The following is a 7,475-nucleotide window of genomic DNA, read 5'->3' as shown; positions in this document are numbered from 1 at the left end:
GAGGGTAACTGTGAGTTGGGAATGCCTATAGTCTGCACCACATAAAGTATAAGCTAGAGGAAGTAATTCTTATCAGAATATTTAATAAGAAAAGCAGTGGAAACTTTAGTTCAAGCAAAAGTTATAGAATAAATTTGGATCCTTAGCAAAAGAAGTATCAAATAGAAAAAATTACCTCTTGGGGCACAGCGGTTGGGAATCCGCCTGCCAATGCAGGGGACACGGTTTCAAGCCCTGGTCCGGGAAGATCTCACATGCCGCAGAGCAACTAAGCCCGTGCGCCACAACTACTGAGGCTGTGCTCTAGAGCCTGCAAGCCATAACTACTGAGCCCGTGAGCCACAACTACCGAAGCCCATGCGCCTACAGCCCATGCTCCGCAACAAGAGAAGCCCCTGCTCACCACAACTAGACAAAGCCCGCGCACAACAACGAAGACCCAACATAGCCAAAAATAAATAAATAAATAAAAGAATAAATAAATTTTAAAACAAAAGAAAGAAAGAAAATTACCTCTTGTACCAGGAAGTTCAGGCACTAGGTCTGATAATACATATTTCTTTTCTTTTCAGACTGGAGGAAAGAATTGTTCCAGGCTGGTGAGTCCATTCCCTGATGGCCGAAGAGGGACTCTACTCCTGACTCTCAGGATCAGTCTCAGGATTTGTAGATGAAAGAGTCCACGTGGGAGTACATGCATGTCCCACAAGCTCAAAGATATCTCAGGCTAATACAAATAGTTTCTCGGCTTCCAGGATCCCTGTTCTTCAGAGATTAAAAGGGTTATTGTCTTTGCAGTGAATATTACTCTGGATCCAGCCACAGCACATCCTTCCCTCACCTTGTCAGAAGGGAACAGATGTGTAACCTGGGGAGTGAAGTCTCAAGATCTACCTGAGGACCCACAGAGATTTTATTCCCTTCCCTGTGTGCTGGGTCATCAGGTCTTCACCTCCAGGAAGTGCTACTGGGAAGTAGAAGTCGGAGACCATGGAGCCTGGGACCTGGGAATTTGTAGGCCTCATGTAATGAGGAAGGGGAGGATTTGCATCACACCTGAGAATGGTTTCTGGGCCATCAGGTTTTATAAGGGTGAGTACTGGGCACTCACCTCTCCAGAAACGCAACTTACTCTAAAGGAGCACCCTGCCAGGGTGTGTATTTTCCTAGAATATGAGGAGGGGCGTATCTCATTTTATAATATGATAGATAAATCCCATATTCACACCTTGTCTCAAGGCTCCTTTGATGGGCCCTTAAAGCCTTTTTTCAGGCTTTGGTCCAGTGATTCAGGGCATTTGACCATCTGTCCAGTGCCTGAAGCAGCACAGAATCCCCTGTACTAGGAGTATCATATAAGCTGCAGGTCAGTGTGGTTTGAAGCTTCTGATCATGACATGACTTCTAGACCAGAAGCAAATTATTTTTTCTTATCCATTTTTATGGTTGTCCCTATCCTTTTATATTCTTCATAAACAGCTCCCCCAAAGCATGGTGCAGGGTAAAAAACTGTGTTGCTTATGGTATGTGTAATGAAAACACTATTTTATATATATATATATATATATATATGCTCATATAATATAATCATATTATCACTGTAAATATACGTAAGAAACTAGTGCATGTGATTGCCCATACAGTATTGTAATTTCTTTAAGATTACAAATTTAAAATGACAAAGGTAGAAATAAGGGAAGAATACCTTTTATTTTATACTCTTTTGTATCTGATAAAGGGAAAATTTATAAATGGAATGGAATATTTATAAATGGAATATTTCTTGCCATATCAATAAACAAAGGATGTCATAGTCATCAAGGATTGCAGCCCTCCAACATGAGCTGGTGAGCTCTGAGGAAACTCAGCGTTGAAAAGAATACCTGCAATCTAGCAGCTGTCAGACTGCAGCCACTCCCTGAGGTGAACCTGAGGAAACTCAGGGTGTGAAAATACAAGATACTGGCCCCAGACAGCTGAGGTGCACATCAAAGGAGCGATTTCAGTGAGCCCAGACTCATCTATGTACGCATCTTCCCATACATAGAAAAGAGCTAAATTCCTTAATTTGAGATATCTGGTTTTCTTTAATTAACAATAATCTTTTGACGTTCCCGACTACCTGCCCTTTGTTGCAAAACTCCTGTATATCCTGGCTCCCCAAGAAGATGTGGTACATTTATACAATAGAATATTACTCAGCCATAAAAAGGAATGAAATTGGATCATTTGTTGAGACGTGGATGGATCTAGAGACTGTCATACAGAGTGAAGTAAGTCAGAAAGAGAAAAAAAATATCGTACGTTAACGTATATATGTGGAATCTAGAAAAATGGTACAGATGAACCAGTTTGCAAGGCAGCAAATAGAGACACAGATGTACAGCACAAACGTATGGACACCAAGGGGGAAAGCGGTGGGGGGGGGATGAATTGTGAGATTGGGATTGACATATATACACCAATACGTATAAAATAGATTAATAAGAACCTGTGTATTAAAAAATAAAATAAAATTCAAAAATAAATAAATAAAATGTAATTTGGAAATTATTTGCCAATCAATTTACCTCCTCTTTTAATGAAAAACAAAAGCAATATCTTGGGCCACATGACACCTCAGGTGACTAGAAGTTAAATAGAAATGCAGTTCTGTAGTTCAAGAAAGAGATTGAACAGGAGATGTAGATATGGAGTCATGAATATGCGGGTGAGAGCTGATTTCTAAGGCATAGATGGGAAATAATATTTAGGAGGAAAAGAGAAGAGAATCTAGGACTGAATCCTAGGAAACAAACATTTTAAAAGCCAGTGTAAGGAGCGTCTGCAAGGAAAAACAAATGATTGAGACAGATAAGTGGAAGGGTTTGACATTGCAAAAGCCAACAAGGAGAAAGTGACAAGGAGAACGCTGTGATCAGGAAAGTCCCATTCCTCAGCTAGATGAGTTATTTCATTCATATTTGTTTGGTTGTATGTTTACATATTTATTTATATGCTACCTTATTCTAAACAACAATTTTGAACAGCTCTTTAAAAATTTTTTCAAAACAACAATACAATACTAAAGAAATGAAATTAAGAAAAACGAAAAACGAGAATTAAAATGTAAAATAAAATCAAGAGAGTTTATATCCAAAATGCACAATTATTAGAAATATATAAGCCACAAATGGACCTTAACTTCTAGCAGTGAATACAAGGAGGGAAACATGATCAATTATATTCATTCAACAAATATTTAATAAGCAGCCATGATATAAAAGGCATTGAAATCCCAGGCTTTGGGCATCCATATCCCTTACGGGACTTATACTCTGGAAGAGACTTGGGCATCAATCAAGTAATTAGGACTAACTAGAAACTGAAATAACTGCTCCAAAGTTAAGGAAAGGAATGCTGTGAGACCGAATAATGAATGCATCCCATTTAGACTGGAGAGAGAGCCTGAGGATCAGCTGAATAAGTAGCAATGAACCAGAGAAGGAGTTCAGAGGAGACAGTAAGATGAAAAAATAAATTTGTTTCTCCATAGCAATGCCACTAGTATGTAGCCCCATCTTACACAAAGAGTTTGGTTCTCAGGAAGGTAAAACTTACGCATGGTCACAATAACCCTTGAAAATCCTTTATATTACTCATCAAGTACAGCTACATGGCTAGGTTTGGACTACCCTATGCATAAAGTAAACATGTGAATGTATAATTTCATAATAATGAACATAATATGATAAACAGGGTTGCAGTAAGTGAAAAAATGCATTTTAAACATCGAAATCACACTCAGTGCTTAAACAGGCCCAAACGGTGAGATACCCTGGGGAACAGGGGTCTCATTAGCAAACAAGAGTTAACATCTCCCTTTTCACATTCAAACAAGGTTGACGTGTCCTGAGTCAAGTGAAATAGTTTTCCATTTACATTGCTGCCTTGTTCTGCTTGGTTCTTTTTTCTTTCCTCTTGCAGAAAATTCATAGTTGAACTTCTTTGCATTCCTATGATATTCAACCATTGTTTCCAAACTCTGAGGCCAGAGAAACCCTAGGGGTTCCTCAGAAAGAGGACATACCAGTTAATAGGTTGAGAAAGGTACCTTTAAAAATCCCTACACTAGGGCTTCCCTGGTGGCACAGTGTTTGAGAGTACCCCTGGCGATGCAGGGGACGCGGGTTCGTGCCCCGGTCCGGGAAGATCCCACATGCCGCGGGGCGGCTGGGCCCGTGAGCCATGGCCGCTGAGCCTGCGCATCCGGAGCCTGTGCTCCGCAACGGGAGAGGCCACAACAGTGAGAGGCCTGTGTACAGCAAATTAAAAAAAAAAAAAAAATCCCTACACTAAGCCCAGCCATAAGTCCAGTCAGGTCATCCTTTATGACATTCCCTGGTGTGGACCAGGGCAAATGCCAAAAGCCAGGTCAGAGAAGCAATCTCCAGACAGGATGAGAGGAAGTGGACCAGGGACCTGGCTTTCTACTAACCTGGCTGGGTCAGATGCAAGTGTATAGAGGACCAGATAAGTGTGTGCCCTTCAGCACAGCGCTCCTCTCAGAGGAGCTTTTGTAAAGTACTGAGTGGCAGTATTCCCAGTCACTCCCAGATGTGAGATTCATGTCTCTGGTGGTACCTGAGAGGATGATTTTAGCTGACACATGGGTGTTAATCTTGATCAGCACAGGATTATTACAGTATCCCATCACCTCCATGGGAAAAGCCATGTGGTATGGAAAATTAGAGGAAGAAAAAGAGAGAAAGAAAAGAGGAAACAAGGTGGGACTCCATGGAATTGAAAGATAAGCCAGGGAACTACCCCAGTGCGGAGGAAGAGATGTCCAGTCTGAGCCTAACCTGAGAGAGAGAGTTTTTCCCCACAGAGCTTTGTGTGGTGGGAGGACACGCAGGGGGTCTCAATAAGGGGAAGCAGAAGTCATTTGGGGATGTGGCCTCATGCGGAAACACCCTGACCTTCCTTCTGCGGACTCCTCCCCCTCTGACTAAAGAACTCTGCACTCCATCACATACAGTCTTCACTGAGACCACACAGTGTCAGACAGGTGAGTGTAGAAGGTGAGAGGCAACAATCAAATCAAATAGAGAGAATGAGGCAATGGAAATGCCAGCCGAGGACTCTTTGATTAAATGGATGCTGGACAGTACTCAGCTGTGGATGAGCAAGCTAATAAAATGGGGGAAGGGGGAACTTCCCTAGTGAAGCAGTGGTTAAGAATCCGCCTGCCAATGCAGGGGACACAGGTTCGAGCCCTGGTCCGGGAATATCCCACATGCCGCAGAGCAACTAAGCCTGTGCACCACAACTACTGAGCCTGCGCTCTAGAGCCAGCAAGCCACGACTACTGAGCCTGCGTGCCACAACTACGGAAGCCCACGCGGCCTAGAGCCCATGCTCCGCAACAAGAGAAGCCACCGCAATGAGAAGCCTGTGCATCGCAACAAAAAGTAGCTCCCATTCGCCTCAACTAGAGAAAGCCCGCGCGCAGCAATGAAGACCCAACGCTGCCAAAAACAAATAAATAAACTTATCAAAAAAAATTAGCCACGAAAATAACCCTTTCTGTTTAATTAAATGTTTTCCTAAACAACATAATAAAAGACACAGAAAAGTACTTTGCAACTTTGACCAATATAACTTCAAAAAAACTGATAACAAAATTATACATCTACATAACATTTATATCAGTCAATTCTGACAAAGCACTACCATACTGATGAACTTAATCATTCTTTCTGGAAATACTTAGGCAGCTGGTCCCCTTGTTTAAAAAGATTACTCCTCTGTTGTGTGGATAATTCATATCACATGAACATCTTCCTTTTCTCTCTATTGCAAAGGAAATATGCCCATAGCTTATCCAAAAGTAATATAGTGTCATAAAGGTATAAGATAAATGGAAGAGGGGATAAATATAACAGGAAATATATTACCATAAAGAATACTTAAAATCCACATGAGGACCCCAAAGAGTACATTTGTGTGACTTCAGTGTTGGGGTAACCATTATAATGAATCTGTCAATGCCTCAACTACTCTTTCCCACGCCCTGGGGGCAGGGCAGGGCCCTCCTCTAAGCCACACTACAGTTGAGATGTTTATATCAGAGTCCAGTCAGGAGACAAAAACCACATCAGTCATTTGAAAGGGGAAAATTGAGATGAAGAACTATTAACTACCAAAAGGTAGTTAGCTTATAAAGAAGGGAAAGAAAGCTCTAAGGAATACAGAAATAGCAGATATGGGGAAAACACACTACCTCTAGGGCTGAGGCAGACCCTGCACCTTTGGCCACTCAGCTTCCACACACACCATTTTATACACAATTGAACTTCCACGTAACAGCACCACAGCTCTGCCTTCTCACCGATCAAGACAAAGCTAGCCTTGCAGGGGAAGGCGTTCTCACCCTTTCTCCCAAACGAGGAGACAGACAGACCCAGACATTGGATCCACACTGCTCCTCAAATGTAATCACGATACCTTTGACTCTTCTGCTCCCTGAAGACTGTATTACAAACATAACCTCCAACAACTTGAATAAAAGCACAAGGGTAAGAAGAAGAAAGAGGAAGAAAATGGATAATAAATAGAAATCAACACACACACACACACATACACATGACAAGAAAGAGAAAACATGCAAAGCTATTAAAGTCCTCTTTCTGTAATTGATCACAGGGTAGATCAGTATCCATGACTGCCTTCTTCCACTTCCTACCCTCTGTCTTCTCACCCCAGAACCACAGGTCAGATTCTCTACCGGGTCGAGTGACCACAACTTCATTCCCAAAGGTCTGGCTCCTTAATAGTCCCGTTTCCTTTCGTTTGCTGTGGTTTTCCATTAACCTTTACCATTGGACTTGGAAGTACTGAGAGGCAATACATGGATTACCGGCTCCATGCTCATGGTCAAAGCTTTCTACAATTCACCCTGCCCCTGAAAATTCTCTTCTTCATTTACATCTTAATTTGGATATCAATTCTTTTATTTCCATCTGCTATTGACAGAAATGAAAAACCCAGATCCTTCTCCTTAATTCCTTAAATGAACACAACACACGTTTTTCACAGGTAACAGAAATTTACTGAGGTTTGGAAAAATGGGTGTGTTTCATCCATCACAGAATATGAAATACATAAAATACTAGACTTCTTAGAAGTCCATCTGCCACCCATTTCCCTGGAAATTTTTGGATGACCACATTTTCTGGCTTAATAGTAAAGATCCCCCAAAACAGATCTGGGGACCAACCATCAGTCTCTGGGTTCTTCTGCACAAACTCAAATTGGATACAGCAAACACCACTTTATTCTGCAGAGTAATTCAATCTATCACATCCAAACAGTATAAAACCCTCATGAAATATTTTTCATTACCGAAAGAAAAACAACTTCCCAGAGTAAAATTCAGGCTACCCCGAAACGCGCTCAGAGTCAGCTTTTATAATCTGCTCCCTGAGCACAAG

This window comes from Stenella coeruleoalba (genome assembly GCF_951394435.1).
Source record: "Stenella coeruleoalba genome assembly, chromosome: 10".
Classification (NCBI taxonomy): Eukaryota; Metazoa; Chordata; class Mammalia; order Artiodactyla; family Delphinidae; genus Stenella; species Stenella coeruleoalba.
Note: the sequence above shows the minus strand (reverse complement) of the source record.